A 24,586-nucleotide genomic window follows, 5' to 3' on the forward strand; every position below is an offset into this window, starting at 1 on the left:
ACGGCATAATGTTATATTATCACCTGTAGAATTTAACTTTCTTTCAATTAGCCCAATATATAAAGTTATAAACTTGGTGCTTATTCTTTATTTACCTTTCACAATCTTGTTGTAAATGTATCAATAGGGATCAGATGGAGAATGTCAGAAATATTTGTCTCAACATTTCCTATTAATAGTCCAAGTATTTTATTGTTTGTACTAAAGATTTATGGTCAGGCAATCACAATGACACCACTTTGATGTAATTAGCAATTTGATGATCATTTAAGAACATGATGACCCTTAGATAATATTTGATGGGACAAAGAGTATTGTTAGGTATCAATGAAAAGTTTTCTCTCCTCTCCACCTTCCAGGTTTGTGTTTCTTTTTTAAAAAATAGATATTAAAAAATCACAGTCAAGCAGAGTTTCCAAATTCTAGATGTGTAATCTCTATCTACACCCAATAGTTCTTTGAAAAACCTATAATCAAGAATTCTATATAATTTGCAGAACACTAGGAGATCATTAAAACAACACTTGATTAATGGTTATTTTATTCTGAGAATAACTTGGAAAGATGATTGGTAGGAATTTATTCACATTCTAGTTAAATGGAATATGTGTATTCCTTATAAATCATTCTGGGTGGTACAAAGATACACAAAAGCAATCTATTACACACACAAACACACACACATATATATGCACATATATATATACACATATATATTTATGCACATATATATATACACATACATATTTTATATATATGATATAAATCTATTTACTAATAAGAATGTATCATTAGCATTAGAGGCAATATGCAACATAAATTTTAATAGTTTCTTTACAAAAATTAAAAAACATTATTGTTGTTATTTATACATATTGATGTTCTTCATCTGATTAGCAAATAGTTGTCAGAAAGATTTTTTATTATTATTATTATAACAATTTTGTATCAGGTAACTCCATGAATTTTAGGTAAATACAAAGCCTTATCTCTTTAAGAGTGTCCTGGAGATTTCCTTTCCATAGGGCTCTGCAGGCTCTGATGGGGCAAACTCACTAAAGCAGTGAAACCCAACTTCTGATTCTCTCAGGTTGCACATGTTCCCAGTTTGAATATATGGAGGGAAGGTCTACATTCCTCTCAAGTACTGAACAAAGCTCATTTTTCACTATAATTGTCTAGTTTGCATAAGAGCTGAATATTTGCATGTTTGCTTTAAGTTAACAATGTTGATGCTTCTCTAATACTTGGGGGATGTGGAATCCCTATAGACAGAACAATAGCTTAGTTGTTATAACCATGATGAATATACAAGGCAATAAAATACTCCATGATAAGTCCACATAATTTAGTTTCCAAGCTGTCTTCATCAATGTTACCCAAAAAGAACCTCTGTATTCTTGCATTTCACCACATGGCAGCCTGTATAATGTCTGATAATATTGTCTAACGAATAAAAATATATTGAAGGTAACAGAGTAGTCTTTGCCTCCTCATCTTGACATATGCAATTTTAGTTCTATATAAAATGCTTCTTTGCTATACGATAAAATTCCTGCATGAGAAACATTCAGATATCAATTTATTATAGTTTTACTGAGGAAATCTCTTGATCTATATAATGCTTTATTTCCACATATCAAGTCTGTTGTATTTTACACAGTATATAACTACTGGATATCTTGCTCTGAAAAAATAGCTACTTGTTAATTTTGTGATTAGAGCATAGAAATATCTATGTGAGCACTTTATCTCATTGTGTGGATCAAAATCCATGAACACAGAAATATATTAACAAATATTTTTGACTGGTGCAGACATTACCCGACGTTCCCTTTCCTTTATGTAAGCCCTCCCATTTTGAGATTAACTCCTGTGTAGAATCTACCCCATACCCTCCCCCTTTCTAGAGCTCCTTCTCCTCCCTGTTCTATTGGCCATTTTTATACTCCTGGCTTCTTCATTTGTGTCATGTTATACAGTAAATTTCAGGATCCACAGACATGAGAGAAATTTTGGTATTTGTCTTTCTGACAGTGGGTCCTTATGCTAGCCATTTACCTGTAAATTTCATGATTGAATATTTCTTCACAACTGAAATAAATTCCATCGTGTATATGTACTCCATTTTACTTATCTGTGCATCAGTCAATGCATGCCTAGTCTTTTTGCATTTTCTACCTGTTGTGAATAAAGCTGAAAATATACATCATGAACAACACTATGCAGATCTTCCTTTTTGTTCCCCCACCAATGACAACTATTAGTTTTCATAGCTAACATTCATTTAGAAATTGATCCATTTCTTTTTGGACTTTTAATGGATGGAATAGAGGTTTGTTTCTTTTTTTCTTTTTTTATTGTCATTACTACCATTGGATTCCATGTGTGTCTCTTAAGATGCCTCCTCTTTAGTCTAATTTTCAAGTTACCTCAAGGTGTTCAGTGAATGTAGCTAAATTTTTAGCACTGTATTTGATATCAATTTTAAAGAATCAATGTTTTGTTTCATTGATAGTTCTTGGTAGTTCCAATTTCATTAATTTTGATAAATTATAATTTCACCTCTCAATTTGGATTCAGTTTGTTCTTGATTTGGTAAGTCTTGAGGTGAACAATTAGCATATTTATGTGTGGTTTCCCTAGTTACTGTTTTCGATACACTTATGCCTATAGACTTCCTTGTTAAGAATATGAGGGTTTGTGCCTTGTCTTATATTTGGATATGCTAAATTTGTGAGGCCTGTTCTTTTATTTTTGATTGGAAAGAAGAGTGGTGTGTCTACAGGGAAAGGAGGGGGACTAGATGGAGTGAATGCATGGACAACTATGGTTATGTATGTAAAAATTTAAAATTAAAAAACAAGCAAAACCAAAGAAATAAAAATGCATGCTAAAACTCTCTGAAAAGCTTTCTGTTATATGAAAAGAACTGTAATTGACTAAAACAAATCATGGAGTCCAGGTAAAATTGTGCAAAGAACTATAGATAAGTGAAATCCACTGATACATTTTGACCTGTTAGACCATTGAACATCACACAGCAAAGGTTTGACTAATAACACCATATTACTATACTGCACTCAGTACTATAATAAAATATTCAAATGTTCATTGCTCTGTACAATGAAACAAAATTAAAATTTCAGGTTTAAATTTTTCTTTTAAAACCAGAAAGAAACTGGTTCATATAGCCAGACTGTACTTTCACAAACCTATAGCTGTCTATATGACAGAACATGGAGCACTGTACTGACTGTCACTTATCAATGTTTCTATGTAACAACCTCCCACTGCATGCCACATGCTTATAGAACATGAGTCAATCATTTAGACAATAGAATGTGGTCAAGATGCTGGATAGCAAACTCATGACAATATGATTCAAATATTCTACTTTTGCTGTTCTGACATTAGATAATTCCATTGGCCTCTTAATGGGAAGAACACACTTGCCTAGGAAACTTTCAAAAGGATATAAAGACATGTCTAATCTACATTGAACAAATCTATAGAACATTCTAATATAGAGATATTAGATAATGAATTATGTGACTAACTAAAATGAAATTTGAAGAAGGTTATGTCTCAGTACATCTCAATGTGACTACATAAAATTATACAATTTAAATTGATGATGATATTAAGACATGATCTGACTGTCTGAACTGAATCTCATCAATTCACTTTGATTTAATCTGGTGATCTTTTAATCATTTGTTACATAATTGTGAAAAGTCACTAAAATCAATATTCATTATAATCTAAGAGAACATATTCCCATACATTTCTTGAAAAACAGTAACATGTAGTTGGAAAGATTACAAATTATTGACAAAAAGCATAAAAATAATACAAATTCACAAAATACAAAATGGTCTTTTGTGCCCATATATCATATTTCTGTAAAATATTGAATAATCATTCTGGTTTTTTGAACGTATAAATTGTAGAATCTGTCTTTTGCATGGTCAGTAGGATTCTTTTTGTTTTGAATTGATCATTTGAATGTATAGATAAAAGAAGTAAACTGATATTGAATAAAACAATAAGTAATTGGTGACATTCATATTAAGAAGTGTTAATTAATTCGATATTCTTGACTCATATAATTATCACATATCATAATGACAAAACATTTAGATACAAAGAGATATCCAGTAAAAATAGGTTTACTATTTAATTTTCTATGGAGGATGGCTGTTGAAGCAAATAAGAAAGATTTTATGAAAATACATGTGCGGTGAGACTCTTAACAGGCTGCCAAATGTGAATTTCACATTATTCTTAAGAAACTCAAGTTTAAACACAGGTTTAAACTTCACCAAAACATTTTATCCACTCTGAAGAGGAGTTGAAAATCTCCAACTGAGAACCTCATGTGAGCCTACAAAAATATCTAACATTTCTGCTGCAGGGATAAGCAGAAACACAAGGCAACCTTTCTATTTGGCTCACCTTGCTGTTTTGAGTCCTCTTTAGAATCTGACCCTCACCATTTCTTTTTAAATTGCTCTTTCTTCTTCACTCTATGCTGAATGTTCTTTGGTAAAACTCAGTATACTAACTTGCAGTTGATAGATTATCCTCAGATGCCATTTCACTTCTCTTTGCCATTAAAATTGTCAACATTGTAGATAAATAGAAATCACTTGTATGAATGACATGACAAATGTATAATTTTAGTTTATTGTTCCATTTATGTTTTTTCATGTTAGATAGTTCCATATTTATGTATGTGCATGTTTATACACACACACACACACACACACACATATATATATATATATATATATATATATATATATATACATACATACATACATGCACATACATATGTTAGACAGTTCCATATACATACATACATATGTTACATATGTGTGTGTGAGTCTCTGTAGGTATGTCTATGTGGGTGTGAGTCTCTGTGTCTGTGTGTGTGTGTGTTTCATATCACACATATATACGTGACAAAAATCACCTAGCTAAAATAAGCTGTGAAAATGTTAATTCGCTGATTGATTAGTGGATGGTGTTTATGTATACTGAATTTTCAAGTCATGAACACAGAGTTTTATAATTACTTGTAGGGCTCTCTGTGAGCAACACAGTCAGTCTAGTAACTCATGGGAGGCAAGACCTTAGTTCAGGTCACCACATATCAGTATCTAGTGTTAGTTCAAACTTTGAGATTCTGACCTTGAGAAGTTTATGTTAGGCATATTTAAGGACTACACAATTTGGTCAAAAGTTTCCTGGTGATCATAAACTCAGTCTCATGAGTAAAACAAAGCTAAATTAATGATTACATAGAAACTAATTGTAAAGTACAAATTACATCTTCTATAATGTTAGATGTTATTCATTAACTAAGAAATCAAGCCCATGATAAGTTTCTGGGGGAGGATTTCCTGTGTTTTCAGCCACACATACAGAACAGCCTACTGAAGAATGCTCAGAGCCCCCATCCCAGCACACAAAAAACCGTAAGACTGAGTTCTAAAACTTTCACAATTCAGATTGCAATCACAATGTCTGTGGACTTTGCAAATAAAAGTTAAAATAAGATTCATCTTTCATTTTATCTTTGTTATTTCAGAACATAAAAAATGTCAAATTAACACTGACATTAATTCTTTAATATGGTGTTTTCAGATTAAAGAAATCTGAATACAGTCTGTGCCAGAGTATTTTCTTTGTTTTTGTTTTGTTTTGAAAGCTCATACACAAAATTTTGATGTAATTATCATTTTAATAGCAGTCATGGTATGAGTGATGTGGAGGACAAACCAGATAATCCATGTAACGAATAATTCTAAATCAGTTTTGGTTTTTAATTTCCATTTCTAGGACCAGGTATGGGGCAAGACAGGAGGGAAGCCCAGAAAGCCAAGAGAATGAATGGAAATATGTAGCAGTGTAGGGTAGAGACTGGGGAAGAAAGAATTACTAGAAAGTCCCAGACACCAGGGATATGGGAGGATTCCCGAACGCAATGAGGATGACATTAGCTGAAGTGCTCAACAGCTGGGCAAGAGCACCTGAAGAGACCACCTCCAGTAGATAGACACGGCTCTCAGTTGGAAGTTGTGGCCACCTGCCCACCTCAAATTTTTTAACCCAGATTGTTTCTGTGTAAAGTAAGTGCAGGGACAAAAAGTGGAACAAAGACTGAAGGAAAGGCCATCCAGACACCATCCCATCTTGGCATCTAATCTCATGCGCAGTCACCAAAACTGACACTATTGTTGATGCCAAAATTTTCTTGCAAACAGGAGCCCGGCATGGGTGTCCACTAAAAGGTTCTGATAACACCTGGCTAAGATAGATGCAGATACAGACAACCATTGGACTAAGCACAAAAAACTCTAATAGAAGAGCTAGGGCAAGGACTGAAGAAGCTGAAGGGAATTGCAACCCCATAGGAAAAACAACACTATCAGCTAACCAGACCCCTCATAGCTCCCAGTGACTAAACCTTTTACCAACTAAAGAGCATACATAGACTGGTCAATGGCTCCCATTACATATGTAGCAGAGTACTGCCTTATCTGACCTCAGTGGGAGGAGATGTGCTTGTCTCTGTGGAGGTTTGATGTCCCAGAGAGGGGGATGCTAGTGGGGTGAGGTGGGGATGGGTGGGTGGGGGAGCAACATCTGAGAGTTAAATGGGAGGAGGGATGAGGTGAGGGGCTCATGAAGGGGAATCTAAAAGGTGGACAATATTTGAAATATAAATAACTATAATAATTAATAAAAATAGAATTTATGGACATAGATTTTTGTACAGACTTTTCTGTACTAATCAAGAATATTAAGTATTTATTATAGTAATACAAATGATACATGAATATAATCTAAGGCATGTAAAGGGAAAATTGATAGGCGAACAAATGGGTTTTTATATGAAAGTATGAACAAGTTTCTTAAGGCTGATTTTTGAGGTTAGTGATGTTGCAGGCTTACTATGATAATGAACTTTTATAAGTATAATTTCAAACATTATAATAAATTATTGGTGTGCTAATGTATTTAGTATCACTGTACATAAAGCACTGAAGAGAAAAGTCACTGTAGGAAACCCAAATAGATAATGTTAAAAACAGTTGTACTGCATGTAGATTGTTAAAGGTATATAATATTTTATATACTTAGAAAAGTCTAATATTACTATAATATGGAGACATTTGCAATTACATATGGTATAATTAATTAAAATATGGTAGTCTATTCATAGAAACTTGGTGAAAATAGGATAAAAATTAAATTAACCTAATTAAGAAAGGATATCACACAGAAAAATGAAAGATGGTTTATTGGTTTTAGATTGACAGATTATTATTTACACTTAAACCAGGTATGATAGTACCTATTTGTTACTTTCCCTGATTTTTAAAAATTAAATGTAGTTTTGAAATGATTTTACATTAGACAATAGTATATCTAGTATCACATATTATCTACAGCTAACGACATAGGTAAAACTATTAGAGACTGTATTATCCAAAAGCTAATAGATCTTACTATTGGTTTTAAAGTAAATGTTTGAGAACATTATATAGTTATTTTGTTCCACCCTTCCCCTACGACCCATCCAAAGCTCTTATGTCCCTACTTCCTCTTTCAAATTTAAGTCCTCTTTTTTTATTTTTGTTTTGTTTTTATACACACATACATACTTGTGTGTGTATGTATGTATGTTATGTATGTATTGTATTGAGAAAATATATATACACCTCTATTCATAATTATGTGAATAAAGCTATCTAAGTTTCTGTATTGTTTTATATATACATATACATATACACATACACATACACATACGCATACATATACATGTGTGTGTGTGTGTGTGTGTTGTGTCTGTTTGTGTTTTCATGGATGAGAATTTTATTGGATAATAAATTGATGTTTCCTTCTTGAGGAAAGCTTTTCTCCTAATCTCTGGACATATTAGTTGTGTTTTAGTTCCTTGTTAGGGCTTATCCCCTAGACAAAGTGAAGTCTCACCAAAATGACCTAAATATGATCTCAGTACAGATGACACCAGTAAACATTGTTACAAATACTTTCTTTTGTGAGGCATTCAGTGGTATATATAAAACCACTCTTTTATAGGAAGTGTTCACTTTACTCAATATCTACGAACTGGCATGCCAATTTTATCTGAAATAAAACCTACTACACAAATACTTGGAGAAATCTTGTCAAAAATTCTACCTACCCTGTACTGGTCATCTTGTGTTGACTTAATCTGCTGATCCTTTACTCACCCAGTCCTTTTATCTCCTCCGATCATTAACATCTTCTGGTTTGTTGTCTATAGCCACAAAAGCTGCAGTCTCTTCACAAAATTTGAAGAATCAAGAAAATGAGCTTTTAATTTTTTTTCTTCTCATTTTGTTGTTTTAACAAATGGTTTAAGGATTTGGGGATTAAGCATAATGTCTATGCATGAGTTAGCTTTGCATTAGTACAACAAAATACACAGCATATACAGTAAAGGTAGATTTGCTACTTCTGTGTTTTTAAGCTCAAATGCACATGTGTATGGAACACTAGGAAGTACTGATACATAGCTGCATCACTGCATGGCCAATGGCAGATAGGAATTGCAGAAGAACATGTGGAATACAGATAACTATTTCATACTATTCTAGGAAATATAGAAGACAATACAAGTGATCTGATGAACTCTTATCAAAACAAGTTCTCCGAAGATTTAAGAAATCTCATTGCATCTCACTTCAAAGGTTTACCATCTCCCAGGGGCAGTGACCAGGTTAATAAACATGCTATCTGTGGGGGAATGGGTGCAACATTTACCAACAATCATGTATGTAAATGACTGAATATAATGATGGTTGTATAGTAATGGCTTTTTGTAGTTATCTAATCTGTTTTGAACTCTATTTTTGTTTAAAATAACCAATACAAGATTATGTCTGACATAATATCCTTCTTCTGAAATAACTTGATATTTTAAAAGAAAAACAATTTTTAATGTGTGAAAATAGATTTATAATTTCTTAAACAGTATGCAATATTCTTAAATTATATTTAAACATATCCTAAACAAATTTTACCATAAACATACACTCTGAAACACTAAAATTCTATACCTTCACAAATTTGTTCATTTATTTTATTTTTCTTTAATATACATTCTTTGATTACATTTTGATGAAATTCTTGGTAAAAGTAACTTTTATTTGCCAGATGTAACTGTCATCTTATAAACTTACTGATGAATAAACTCATCTTTGTAGCTTTTTCTGAACTATGGCTGGCAGATTCAACTCAGCTGTTCTGGCTCAATCTCCTCTCCAAGCAGAATGATTCAAACTGGCTTCTCTTGGGTTCTCACTGATTTGATCTACTCACAGCATTGACTCCCAACTGACGTTCTTTGTGTGCTACTCTTAAATACCTTCTCTCTATTATGATGTTAAAATGAGAGTTGGGAGTATTCTATTCTCAACTTATTTGGCAAATTTTTCTCTGACTTGTCAATTTGTCTACCCCTCAATTAGATATCATGTTCAAACATGGCTGTTTGCTTATACAAACTGCTTTCATCTTAAAGGGGTGTACTAAGGACATGCCTGTACCCCAGCCTGAGTGAATAAAAGGTATATTATTCCAGCTGGATTCCACAGACTTAGAAGGTTCCTTGCCAGAGTAGCCCTGTTGCTGGACTAAAATTCCTCCACTATTAATATTTCCTCTTTTTCTTAGGTTTGAGGACCAAGCCTACATTCTTGTTGATACTTGGAGTTCATTCTACCATTAAGCTACTTTCCATCCTTATAGAAATCCTTACTTTTTTTTTAGGTTCCTCCCCACATGGTGAAAGACTCAAAAACTCCCAAAGGGAGACACTCACTCAAGCCTCGGGACAGCCGCGCACCCAAGAAGACACTGAGACCGAACTTAAGATGTATAGAGAGTAAGATTTAATACAGCAACAACAAGAAAACACATAAAAAAGCACATATACCAGATATCTGGGGTCGAAACTCATGCAGCCAGCAAGGTGCAGAGGAGATTCGGCAACCGGCCCAAATTTTCACAGGCTTTTATAGGAAATAGCCAAGGGGAAAAGTACAAGTTTTATGTCACCAAGGGGTCGTGTCCTATATTTTGGCAATGTACTCGATCTATTGGAACATTCTGGGGTAGTACCAGGAGGCCCCTATCTCAAAAATGTTCTTGGAACAGTCTTCAGTTAGGAGGGGTAGGACTAGGTTTNTTCCAGGAGACCCTTATCTAAAAAATGTTCCTGGAACAGTTTTCAATTGGGAGGGGGTACCTTGGGGTAAAAAGTTCAGGAGTGCTCCGGGAACAGTCTCTGGATGGGAGGGGTAAGAGAGTTCAGGAAAAGTTCAGGTGTCCAGTAATTTTCTTCTTTCAATGGTACCTTATTCACATGAGTTCAGAACAATTTCTTTTAGTTAATTTTAGTTTTTTATATTTGTCAAATTATTTTCTTGTAATCTATCCCTCTAATCATAGATATTTAAAGATATACTTCCTCTTGCTTAATTAGTCTAGAAAATGTAATGTGTATGTATTTAAATAGTCATATTCATGTATTATTTGTATTCATGTTAAATATTTCTCATTAAACCCAGAACATTGCTAAACTTCCAGAGTTCAGTTCTGTCAGCATCATGTTGAAGAAGGAAGGGAGTCCTTGATGTGTCATTTCATAATTCCTGTATAGAATTTTTAAAATCCATTAATATAAATAGTACCCACTTACCTCTCAATCACAGTGAGCTTCCCATACAGCTTTAGATGACTTCTTTAGAGAAGTATGCGTGTGGTACTATGTAATTTACTTGTGTTGTGTGGTAAAACTTTAGGATGAATTATAGATTTAAACAGCAATTCATTCCATAATGGGTGAAGCAAGTAATGTAAGAATGAATCCATGGTGACCATTTAAAATAGAATTCAAGAAAACAACATTTTATTTCCTTCATAAAAACCTGTGAGGCATTCCTATTGAATAACGTAAGCAGAATTCAGCCACATAAATCTTCTTAATTTACATCTAGGGTTTCATTATGCATATTTGATAGCACTCTACAGAACTTTAATTTACAGACTTCTGGAACTTTACCAATCCCAAAAGAAGTGCTAAACGTGCTTGTTGGAACATTTAACTGAAGCAAATCACAGGAGAGTTCCCTAATGAGTACAGAATTATCAGTTATTTTCATTCCTGGTAGATTTAAAGCACTGGGTTCTATTAACACGATAATGCTGAGTTTATTTTGAATACAATGACTCCTGAAACCATTTACTAACAGGCAGGATTTAAAGCATAAACTTCCAAATATATACTAAATTTGGGTTACTATTTGTTTGCCTCATCTAAATTAATTATATTAGTCAATTATCATGTATTGTCAATAAATAAACAAAAGAAGCACATTTATTTAGAATTACATCTTCAGTGTAAATTGATCTTAATACATGTTAATAATTTGTTGGGCTAAACAATAAAACACTAATAATACCTTTTACAGCTTTTGTAGAAAATGAAGTTAAATACTTTAATCTTCAATGAAAATTACAATAATTTTTTGACATTTTTATGAAGCATACTACTTAGGAAATTTGGCATTAAATACATGCATTACTCACAGTGTATGAATGGGTACTGCTTTTATCGAGGCCAAATTAACTTTGCTTCATCACGCAGAAATGTAAGCTGATCCTAGATACTATACAACTTATTTCTGTTGAAAGAAGCATTTGTCTGTGACTATCTCATTTTGGACTTTCAACAGTCAAAAGATCCACATAGCCATGTATGTCGTGGAATGATAAGTTGAATTTTAGACAAGATGTAACTGAGTAACCAATACAATGCATTTAAGTTGAGTAATCCATCTGCATAGGGAATAGCAGTAACTAAATAAAATACTGAAATTGGAAGGGGTGAGATGCTGCCAGATAAATGCAAAAAGATTTGCAGACCATAGAAAACCCACTTAAATTGTCATGAAAATATAGTTTTCTTTTTAATGTGTGACTAACTTGTGGTTGCACTATGTTTGAAGTAAGCATACCTCTTTATGAGTATTGCCTCATAAATGGTTGGGTCATTTGAGACATTAATTAACTCTAGTTACTGAAACACATAATCAATATCTTTGCTTATCACTCTTTTCATGATAACAAAGAAAAACAAAAACAAAAACATCAGCCACTGAGATGTTCATTGGCATGCCTTAGTGGGTACAACTGACTGCTACCAAGCCATAAGACTTAAACAACCCCAAGAAACAATGGAAAAGATAGAGATAATTAAGTAATGCATGTTGTCCGCTGACATCCACATACATGCTTTGGTATTCATGAGCTTGAATCTGTATGCACACACAGACACATACCTACAAGTAGTTGTGATCAATTCATTTTTAATATGCCTAATTATCACTTTTATTCTTGTAACATGAAAATATTAAACTAAGAATTTACATGTAAATAATTTTGTAAATATCTATTGATCCAAGACTTACTGAAACATTGGTTCGTTTCAGGGACATGGAAATTTTATTTATTAAGTCTAGTTTCTTTAAATTCAAACTCCATAATTACTGAAAAAATATCAGAACATAACTTGTAACCCAAGTATAAGGCACTTGGTATCAACATCAGTTGTTCAGATAATTTTATACCATGGTAGTAATTTGGAAAAATTACTTTCATGGCTGTCACAGTACTCAGAAGGTAAGGCTTCCTTTTCCATTTTCTGATACAGTGACTGGCTTTCACATCCTGGATGTAGAAATGTGTTTATCTCAACAGTATGCAGATGTTCTCCAATTAATGATGGTTCCAAGCAATATCTAAAACAGTATAACTGTCTGATGACAATTATGATTCACATTCAATTGAAGCTGTACTGTATTTCAAAAATTAAATTTACCTGTATGTCAACAGCTTATCATAAAGCTACACAGTGCCAATAAGCCATCACTCCAAGTCATTCCTGGAACTGTATCAGGGAAAACCAGTACATAGACTAGTTATGTCTTAAGCCCAGGTTTTTGGTCGATTAGATAAATCTAATTTATTTAGATTTCTGATATTTTCATTTTATTGTGGATTGTTTCAGATTTAGTTCTGTAGTAGTGTCTGTATTTCTCAAAAACTTCCATTATCTAGAATGTAAAATGCCTAGTAGAAAATTATAATAAATGTATTAAGAAGTCTATTTGATGTGATAGTGTACTAATTTTACTGTATTATTAACTATGATTAATAACAATATCATGTTTCTTTTGTTTTATGACTAAATGACTCTTCTTTTTGTGGGATCTATAAACTGCCAAGATCTGCTTAGCTAGTAATGAGATGTTAAAAACTCTTCAGCATACCACACTGATTTTGACTGGCTGGTCTGGTAGGGGTCTATGCAGCTGCTTTAACTCCATGAGTACAAAGATCAGGAAATATTCAGAATGACTCTCTTTCACATCACTTCTTCACACATTATAGGTTTTACATTATTTTATTAGATTTTATTATTTATAAAAATATATTACACATTTATGTTTTATTTGTCAATTCTCATTACAAATTTTACCTATATATCAGACCAATTTGAGGATAAACATCATATTAATTTTTTGTCATAGTGATATTTAAACTGTCAATGGCATTTTCACATATCAAAGGCTATTGTTGAAATATATTGGATAATTTATTGATTACCCCAGGGTAATGAGACTCTCAAGATTTTATTGTAGAATATTATACTTTTAATTTTATTGTCCAAAAAATATGGTGTATTTCTACAGATATCAATTGAATGTGTTACAATCCCTTTAATATACCTTATTAATAAACCACTAATTGAATTTCTATCATGCTATACCTCTTACTGCTTAGAAACTGAGAGTAAAATAGCTTATAATTTTGCTTCATTTTTGGTCATTTCTACAACCAATATTAATGAGGTCTACTCATCATTTTACATGATTGTCATTATTTGTATGGTACAATGTCAGTTCCTATATTCTATTACACTTACTTGCTTCTACTATAAATATTATCTTAGGTAATTGTTTACATAGAAAATATATTTGAAATTCTTTTTGCTTAATGCCCCTGAACTCCTTCCTGCTTCTTGAAATAGAGCCATGTACCTTGCATTTAAACCATGATTTTACTTTCTACAGTTGCAAAATTACAGTAAATGCATCAAGATTTGTCATGGTTTCTACTGTTGTCTTCCCAAGACACACATCTGGTCATTACACTTTCAGTCCTCATATTTAACAGTCACTGAGTATTGCTTATGGAGTGAATTCTAAAATCTGTAGTAAGACATCCTAGGCAATCCACAATCTGTTTCTAATCTCACTCTTCAGCCTCATTTCACATTATGTCCTTCAAAATCACTCCAATTTAATTACGGTCTTCTGCTCATTCCCAAACACATCAACCAAGTTTTCAGGTGGGAATAGTTACCATATTGATGTTAAGAGTCTGAGTACCAGAGTCAAACTTACTAGGCTCAGTTTCTAATTTAATCACTTAAAACCTGGTAAGATTTGATAAGTCATCTAGTGGCCTATGATTCATGCAAGCTGCATGTTAATGTATTTAAAATTAAGTCACGCTTCAGTGAATTTACCAGTGTGAACCACAGTACAGAATTAGTTTTGTGATTAGTAAAATGTTACTATTGATAAATTATTTCATGCTGCTCAACTCTAACTAGAAGCCTGGCTATGGAATTGGATTTTTAACCCACCTGTTCCCCAGACCTGTCCTGGATCAGCCTGGCTACCTGAGTCTGTGACATGAAAAAGGAAAGAAAATCAGAAAAAGCCCAGGAAAACACACTTTGTGCACAACTAAGAAGTAAAGTAATTTCCAAATAGGTTAAAATGGGAACAATTTTAACTCCCCTCCTCCATTATTTGTTTAGGTTTTATTTATCCTATCATAATAGCTTTTTTTGAAACCTTAACCTTCCATATTTTAGGATTAGTAAATTCACTGTGTGTAATTTTTAAAGGATCCATTGATACTCTTAATTTGCAATGTTATACTATTATGTAACTTAGATTCAACTCTTGTTTTCAAAAAATAATGCTTCTGATGGTATCCCCTTGGAGTACAATGTGGCTTGCTGCATCTTAGAAGATGATCAACACTCACTTTGGAGTGAATAACAACCATGCAGCTTGATGCCATCTTGGGAGCCATATGATTAAGACACCATCTTTATTAATATTTGAAAAGAGGCATTGCTTGTGACTTTACCACATTTTTTATTAAGGTAACCTCTTAATATAAATCAATTAAAACAGCACCCAAATAAAATCGACCCACTTTGTCCTCTACCTACTATTGTATATCTCAGGTGTGTGTGGTGGTACACGCCTTTAATCCCAGCACTTAGGAGGCAGAAGCAGGCAGATTTCTGAGTTTGAGACCAACCTGGTCTACAGAGTGAGTTCTAGGACAGCCAGGGCTACACAGAGAAACCCTGTCTGGAAAAAACAAAAACAAAAACAAAAAAGAAAAAAAAACCCAACCAACCAACCAAAAAAAAAAAAAAAAACCCAAACAAACAAACAAACAAACACCTATTGAATATCTCTTTCATTACACAAAGGACACAGTACCAGGTTTCCAATGTTGATGATTTTAAAACTGAGTCATTAAATCCTGGCATTTTTTTGAGTACATTATAAACAGATTAAGAAATGAGATTCACATCTATGCACTATACTATTTAAATTTTATTAATAAAGAACTTTTAATTCAGGAATTATAATTTTTAAGGTTCAAACATAACACTGATAAAATCGTAAAAACCTATTTTTTATTTCCAACAAGTATAAATATGCATTAAACATATCTTCAGTTTTGTTACACAGTGTTGACAAATTACAATATTCTGCAGCCACTAATTATGAAGAAACTATTAATCAGATAGTATAATCTTTCCATTTATAACTCTACTAGGCATAACTAGCAAAGCAGATCTTCCATGTAAGGGCTCACTAAACTTCATGCCTTGAAACAGACAGACACTTTATGCTGTTTGATACAAACTTCACCTTCACAAACTAATCCAACATCTAAATATTACAGTATAAACATCAAACAAAATGTATTGTAACTAACCATGGGAATTGATCTGGTATCAGGAAAATCAGGATTACACACATCTTATAAACCAATTCACAAAAGTTTAAATCAGTGCACAAAATGAAGTTAGCTGTATTGAGTCACGTGAGAAAAGAAGTCATGACTGACTATCCAAAATCTCTGAATTTGCAGAAATGGTACAAATCTGTTGTAGTGTAGCTCTACACAGTAGAGTTCTCACAATTTTATTTGCTCACTTAGGTTCAGACTGCGAATTGAATTTGCTATGAGAATATGAAGAAGGTGGATTTTAGCAGCGAACTCCATGTGACTGCTTGCTTTGGAGTTTATCTCGGCACTTCTCTTCACCAGCTATTGCTCCAGGGCTCATCTGATTTTTAATCTCAACTGCAATCATGAAATACCATTCAATTTTTGTTTCATTCTTAGCAATGGTTTACAAAAGAAAAAAAAAAGAGAAAAGAAAAGAAAAGTAATTCCAAGGAAAAATGCAAATACTTTGCTGCTATATAGTCCACTAATTTCTTTGTTCCCTACCAAAAACTTGTTGACATTTTTCACTGGCATAGAAACCTCCGGTAGCCACTGTTTAATGCTGTCGAAAAACTCCTGATCTGTCCTATCATACACAACTACAATGCCATGGGCTCCTCTGTAATAATTGGAGATGATTGATCGAAATCTTTTCTGGCTTGCTGTGCCCCAAGACTCAAGCTTTTTATCTCAGTGTCTCCAGAACTGACATAAAGATGCTGCTATGAACAGAGGAACCTTGTACATAAGTCTACTACAAGACTAATATAGAAACCGCATCTTAGTTCGACTGGTCCTGGCCTGAAATTAAGTTATTTCTCTTAGAAAAAGTTAATTTCAGGGTCTACATTCTAATTACCCATGGTCCCTCATTAAAAGAGGGTGACAGATACTTAGCTGCCAAACTCACAGCTTTGGAAAATTATTTAGAATATCCAACCAGTGTCCCTGAGCATCTTCACAGTGAGCAAATGAGTTTGTTAAGTGATATCTCACTTCCTCATTTTCTTCAGAGGGAGATGGCTTAGATTAAGGAGGTTCTCTGTAACCTGGGTTTACCTTTAGTGCTTTGAGAACATAATCTGTTCTCTACCCAGTTAGAGAGCTCAAGGTCCAGTGCATGCGCTGACTTAAAAGCCTACACGGAGTGTGCGGGTTTTAGCAGTGATATTTGTACACATTTTCTAAGAAATTCTGAAAGCCAATATTTTATAAAGGTCATATAATTTGGTTATCTTGCTTTATGAATCTTGCCAATGTCTTTTAAATTTTAATGATTTTTATAAACATGCTGTCAGTATGTGATAATCTACAGATTTGTCCATCAAAAATGAGTAAAGACTTGTTAATTCAGTCCATATTCCATGTAAATTATTTGTTGCCGTTTTGACATGACTGACTGCTTTCATCTCTCATTTGTTGGCTGAGTGTATAGAATAAAAATGCAGTGATTTTTTTTTTAAACATTTCTGTTAATAGGGTTAATTTAAGAAAACTTTTTTTTTTTTTTTTTTTTTTTGTAAAATGAATCACTATTAAAGGCAGATACTGTCTCTGGGAGTATACCTTTAAAATTGAAATTAGACATCATATTTTTTGGAGGAATATGACTTGGATTTAAATTACCTCTTTATTTAGCCAGGTTATATAAAATATATTTACTACAAAATCTTTTAATGTAAGTGTAATAATTTGATATTAACAAAAATATGCAGTTATATTTTCAAATCCTATATGTAGCAATTTAATATACATTATTAAATTGTTTTTAACTGAAAATTATCATTGACTCGAGATGTTCTGTTCTTATATGTTTTGTTCATGAAATAATACCTAGTATATATTGATATTTAAAAGAAACACATACATACACATTTACATATATATTCTCCTGACTCATGATCTCAGACCCTTTGAATGGAACCTTTTTTGAAGTACTCTAATTACTGTTCCCTTTGGCACCCTTCTCTGAGACTTGAAGCAGTTACTGAGAGACCAACAACTTCAAACTCTTAAGAACAGTTCAGGTGACCTCTGAATAACTACTTATGAGTCATGAACCATTCAACTTATCTGTCTTCTTGCTACACTGGGCATTGATGTGGAAAATTAGAACGAAAACTTCTGTACAGAAGCCTCCTTTGCATCAATTAACCTCTCAGAGGAGCTTCACATCCTTCAGGACCAGCCCAACATCTTGGCTGTTGCAGTGCCCCCAAATTTCAAATAACTAGCATAGACTAATGCTGTGGATAGGATGTTTGAACAATGTTTTCATGCCGAGGAATAATAAATGTTTAGAAGTGGGGCTTACAGATAGGTGTCAAAAATCACTCTGGTTCTCCCCCATTCTAGATCCTTCTGTAGATCACTTTTCCTTTTTATTATCCTCATACTTACATTTTATCCTATTTTCAATGTTTTATTTATTGATCTTCACTCTATATCTAAACCAAGGTTTTGACTTAATCTGTCCCGATGACTCTCACCTTACAACAGTTCCACTTGTTATATTTATTTCTGATAGAGCTGCAAAAAGACTTTTTAAATGGAGGAACTTTGGCAAAAGGGATCTTTCTAGTGTTCCTTCCAGGCCAGATAAAATGTATTACATTACCCTTCTCTGCTTTTGTTTCTTGTCCCTTTGTTAGATGCTCTGTAGCTCCCTAATAATTCTGCTGGCTCATTTTGGTCCTAGTCTCTGGCACTGGGATTAGTCACTCTCACCCTGAATCAACTCTATACCTAGTTTGTCTCACCAACCTACTTCACTTTTCCCACCTCAGTTCATATCCACCCTTAAAGTTGCATTAGTAGCTTTATGACTTCAACCTTCTTAAGAAATCTCTCAGTTCTACACTGTAACCACATCATCAACTTACAGAGATCTAATAATTATTTTCCTAGTCTCCAGGAATACAGAAATGCAACACCTGACCCATCTCAGCAGATCTAGTTAAGTCTCTTTCCCCACTACAAAACCAGAGGACCCATCTTCAATGTACCTACAACAGCCCACTCTAAGGAAGACCTTGGCAAGAAGGAAACTTCCACCAGTGTTTTTAATATCCTTTCAGAATTGATGATGACCTCCTGAAAGACTACACTTCCCAGATTCCCTGGGAGATTATAGAAGTCATTTTTGGCCCTGTAAGGGGCTGCATCCTGCATCTCATCGTTCCCTAGAGGTATTTTTTTTCCATCCACACACATCAGTAGTAAAAGGCTCCCTCACCAAGAATATTATTTTGTGTAAGATCAAGCCAAGTCTCTCTTTTTTTGTCTTCAATTTCTCTACAGTTGCCTCCTGAATTACATAACAAATTTCTTATTTCAGAACTTAAACTTTATTCTAATTTCACTGATATTTAGGCTTCAGAACTATTTATTTACTTCATATTATAATTTATGATGGGATAAATCCATTACCAGAAGAGATGTCTTAATTGTAAAGTCATCCAGTGTATTTCCATCATACAACTTACTTCAAATATTACAACTGATAAACATAAATATTTCTTAATATTTATGATGCAGAAAAAAGTACATAGAAAAAAGGAAACCTCAATATCCCAAACATGAAACAGTTTTTACATCTGATTCAATCTACTGTCTTTTCTATATCATTAGGAAATCTGTGATTTCAAGAATACTTTCTCCACTTCTAAGACAGTCTCTTAAATTGTTCTGTGCTGATAATAAACTTAGATGTTTTGATAGCTTACATGAAGTTTATATTATGACTCACATAGTTCAATGATTGTTTTAACAGTGAAGAATTATGTATATGCTTTATTACTGTTATAATTGTATACAAAGTCAGATTTGAAATGAAAAAAAAATGAAGGTCAAAACCAGATTTTCATTTTGGGAGAACAGTAGAAATTGAGATTCAACTTAGGGCTCTGTCACTGCAATTTTAGAAGGAACTTGGAAGAACCCATTGAGATTATGTAAGGTCTCTGTAGATACAGTACCAGTGCCAACAATATTAGGTACAAATGTTGGAAAGAATCAGTAATTGTTGTTTACGCTTGGCCCCAATAACCTTTTCCAAGTTAAGTAGGAGTCTTTTTATCTCTGATAAAATAGCATGTCTCATATTTCAGTATCTAAATAAGATGGTGTGTCTTTGTCTTTGCTATGTTGGCTAAATTTTCTTGTGGTTCACACCGCTGTTAAGTGAAACTCAGCTTTAGAATTCCAGCCAGACACTTTATGATTTGAATGTACTCTAATAGCTTCTGTATGTAATGAACTTTTGAGTCAGGATCAAAATAAAGATCTTCATTAGTACTCCTTGTTTCATTTCATTTTAATTTAAAAATTATTTATTTTATTGATTGGTATTTTAATATAGTTACATAATTCCTCCCTTCCCTTTTCACCCCCCAAGTCTTCATTTTTATATAAGCCTTTTTATATAGCCTTCCTTTTTATGCAAAAGTTTCATGGACTTTTTTCCATATAAACATATATCCATATACATATGCATATACACATCTTAATACATAAATACAAACTTCTCAGACACCATAATGCCATTTACAGGTTTTTTTTCTATGCATATCATTTGGTATTGAGGTACCAATGGTGTGCCTCTTCTAGGAGAAGGCATTTGTCCTGTTGTCAGTGTTTCTTTTTTAAAAAACATTGTTTTAAATTAATTTTTTTAGTTGCCATAGGTAACAACTGTAGGATGTGTAGAAAATAATGACACATTAATAGCCAACACTTCTTTCCTATCTAGCTGTGGTATGGCAACCTCTTCTGAGTATAAACATATCCTCAAGTAAGAAGAGGGGTGGTGCATAAGATGCAAGGAGTAACAAAATTTGATTATCTAGAAAAGCTGAAACTTTCAAAACTCATTGTTATAGAAGCAATAAGCAACAGACAGAGGAAGAATTTCTGACCTTCTGAGCTTCAAAGAGACTCTCTATAACATCAAGGTACCCACAAGTCCTACGGAGAGTGACAGAAATGCATGTTTCATGCCCAGCAATCAGTGTTTGGTGGGCTTCTTGTTGCAGTTGTCTTGGAGCCATCCATAGTCTTAGAAGTCACCACCATTCGCATTCCTGTAAGTAACCCCTCCAAAACCAATTGATTAATCAACTTTGATTTTTGAGTAATTACAACTTTGATGTGGCCTGATTTCTTATCTGGGGTGAGTAGAAGTGTGAATACTTTTCCTATACAGTAAAAGTGTCACAAAACACTGATATGTAACAATCATCATCTATTTTTTTGAAAAAGGTTAAAGAAACCCTGAAAAAATACAATGTTGTTATATGGTCTTGTTTATATTTTATTTCATTTATTTACATTTCAAATGTTATCTCCTTTCTCGGTTTCCCCTCTGGAAATCACCTAACCCNCCCCCCCCCCTTACCTTGCTTCTATGAGGGTGCTCCCCCACCCACCTACCCACTTCCACCTCACTGTCCTAGCATTCCTCTACACTGGGGCATCAAGCCTTCACAAAGTCAAGGGCCTCCCCTCCAATTGATGCTAGATAATGCCCCTTCAGCTCCTTCAGTCGTTCTCCTAACTCCTCCATTGGGGTCCCTGTGCTCAGTCAAATGGTTGGCTGTGAGCCATAGCATCTGTACTGGTCAGGATCTGACCGAGCCTCTCAGGAGATAGCTGTATCAGGCTCCTGTCACCACGAACATCTTGGCAACTTCAATAGTGTCTGGGTTTGGTGTCATCAGTTTTTCTTGGTTCCCTGAAGTTCCCTTGAACCCTGCTGTGATTCTCCACCTCCCTTAAATTTCCCTTTCCCTCATCTTAGTTTGTTTTCTGATCAGCACATGCTTAGGGTGTACTTTGATTAGACTGTATGGCTACAGCTTCTGGCCTTTTGAAGAGACATCTCATAGGAAACTCTCTGATCTTCTTGCATTTACACTTGTTCCTTGTGCCATTTTTCTGATGTCATACAACTGGCGTTAAATACCAACATTCTCCCACTCCACAAACTCATCTTCCTAAGTTTTAGGGAGAAACAATTATTTGATGTATCACAGGGCTCCCAATGGAGAAGCTAGAGAAAGTACCCAAGGAGCTAAAGGGATCTGCACCCCTATTGTTGGAACAACATGATGTACTAACCAGAACCCCGGAGCTCTTGTCTCTAGCTGCATATGTATCGAAAGATGNCCTAGTCGGCCATCANTGGAAAGAGAGGCCCATTGGACTTGCAAACTTTATATGCCCCAATATAGGGGAATGCCAGGGCCAAAAGAATGGGAATGGGTGGGTAGGGAAGTGGGGGGCGCTATGGGGGACTTTTGGGATAGCATTGGAAATGTAATTGAGGAAAATATGTAATAAAAATATTAAAAATCAAAAAAAATATTTGATATTTAAAATCTGTTTTCATGATTCCTCATCCATGTTGTACTGATTAGTAGCAGTTATTAGAGTCAGATGACCTACTCAATAAAAAGGGTGACATCTCATTTCTTCCCTGGCATACCGGTAAGCATTTTTGAGGGAAAATCTCAGGGTCTAAATTTTATCAAGTTATTTGGTTGGTTCCTATGTTCTTTAACAACGAATGTGATTGATACTATTCAAAAAGAGTATGGATGCTTTCTAGTTTCAAGCTTTATATAAATGAGAATAAATATATTGAGAAAGTTACTTTTCCTATTGTTTGCTATATTCATTTCAATTCAATGGATACTATACTGTTTCAAGGCAAGTTGAGTTAATCAGTTTGGTGCTACTTGATTCTATAATGTCTTGTTCAGTTTTATAGTGAATTCACAATGCTGCTTCAGCATTTTTATCTACCCTACAAAGCAATTACAATTGTTTTTTTCTTTGCAGAGTCCTTTGAAGGCTAAAGCATTTCACTGTAATCAGAGGGTTCCATTATAAGTTCCTGTGTGAAATATATTCAATTCCCTTTAATATTGACCTTTATCTGATGTTGTCACAATGTATAAGATGTAATATATTTTACTCCTCATTTACCATAAAAATAAATATTGCATCAATGTACCTTTGTTTTGCTTCCTCTTGTTTTCTATTTTTACTTCAAGGACTAAGGTATCATTTTTAATCTTTCAATTAATTTTTCATTGAGTTATATTTATTAACTACCTACTTTATAATTAAATTTCTTCTTTGATAATTATACACTTGTATATTTATATCTTTTTCATTCCTTACAAACTACTTAATATGTGTTGTGTTTGAGTACACATCTAAAAATGTAATATTTTGGTCTCTACTTACCTGAAATTAGAAGCGGAAAATGTATAGTGTTGGACCAATTTTTTTTAACAAAGTATGAAAACAAATTCTATGAGTACAACCAATGCATAACTAACTACACCTCACCCTTTTGTATATTTTGTACCTTCAGACCACTTAGAATACTGGAAGTGTAGACATCTGTAAAATGCATTAGGTGTAGGTATTTATAAGTTAAGAGTGATGTTTACTGAGTTAATTGTTATCATTGAGCTTGGAATTTTTGAAGAAAACTTACCAGGTTAGGGAGAATAGAGGAACCAGGACTTTTATTTTCTGTTGATTATTTTGTATGTGTTTTGGCATAAAATAATGAGAAAATATCTTGCATGTGTATCTCATAACCCTGCATTACTTCTACGTAACATGTGAGATTCCATTTAAAATTCTAATGTAATACTAACAATCTACAGTCATGCCTTAGGATTTCAGGTTTTTTCATATCACTGCTAGCATTTGTTATTTCTCATTTTATTTCTTTTATAGTAACATATATTTGTTATGCAATTCAAGTGATTGTTTAGTAGCAATTCATTGTGGTTTTGATTTACACCTTTTTTAATGGCTAATTATGTTGGGAATATGTACTTATAAACTGACCAATTATAAGTTTTCTGCATCTATTCAAATTCTTAGCATACAATTTATATTGGTTAGTTTTTTCTTTTTATCATTTTATTGGTTATTTTATTTATTTACATTCAAATGTTATCCCCCTTCCTGGTTTTCCCTACACATATCCCTTCTCCCTTTTTCCCTCTCCCTGCCTCATACCCACCCACCCACTCCTGCCTCAGAGCCCTAACATTCATCTACACTGGATCATTAAGTCTCAACTGGACGAAGGGGCTCCCATCCTAGTGATTTTCAATAAGGCTGCCTCACCTGTTTTCAATGACCCTTTTCTACCTTCAAACCAGGACCACATGGGTGAATCTTTCACATTATGAAGTCCATTTTCAACAAATGGTGCTGGCACAACTGGTTGTAAACATGTAGAAGAATGCGAATGGATCCATTCCTATCTCCTTGTACTAANGTCAAGTCTAAGTGGATCAAGGAACTTCACATAAAACCAGAGACACTGAAACTTATAGAGGAGAAAGTGGGGAAAAGCCTTGAAGATATGGGCACAGGG

Source organism: Mus caroli, chromosome 5 (genome assembly GCF_900094665.2).
Source record: "Mus caroli chromosome 5, CAROLI_EIJ_v1.1, whole genome shotgun sequence".
Taxonomy (NCBI): domain Eukaryota; kingdom Metazoa; phylum Chordata; class Mammalia; order Rodentia; family Muridae; genus Mus; species Mus caroli.